Raw genomic sequence first — 365 nt, forward strand, 5'->3', positions numbered from 1 at the left:
AAAACGGTGAGTAATAATCCGTGAAAGAACATAGAATCGGACAAATCTAGTATTGTTGTTGAACGATACATAAACGCACCCCGGGGTTCGTCAATCATGGAAATCGCTCAAGGACCACAAAACACTGAGTAACAGTCCAAGAAACGGGCCAGAGTCGGCCAAAACTGCGAGTGTTGATGACCGACACGTAACCGCACCTTGGGGTTCAACAATTATGGAAATCGCTTTGGGACCCCAAAACGGTGTGTAATAGTCCATGAAACCGGTCAGAATTGGCCAAAATGGTGAGTCTTGACGATGGACACGTAAACGCACCCTGGGGTTCGTCAATCATGGAAATCGCTCAGGGACCACAAAACACTGAG

Source organism: Triticum aestivum, unplaced genomic scaffold (assembly GCF_018294505.1).
Source record: "Triticum aestivum cultivar Chinese Spring unplaced genomic scaffold, IWGSC CS RefSeq v2.1 scaffold157840, whole genome shotgun sequence".
In the NCBI taxonomy this organism is placed as follows: domain Eukaryota; kingdom Viridiplantae; phylum Streptophyta; class Magnoliopsida; order Poales; family Poaceae; genus Triticum; species Triticum aestivum.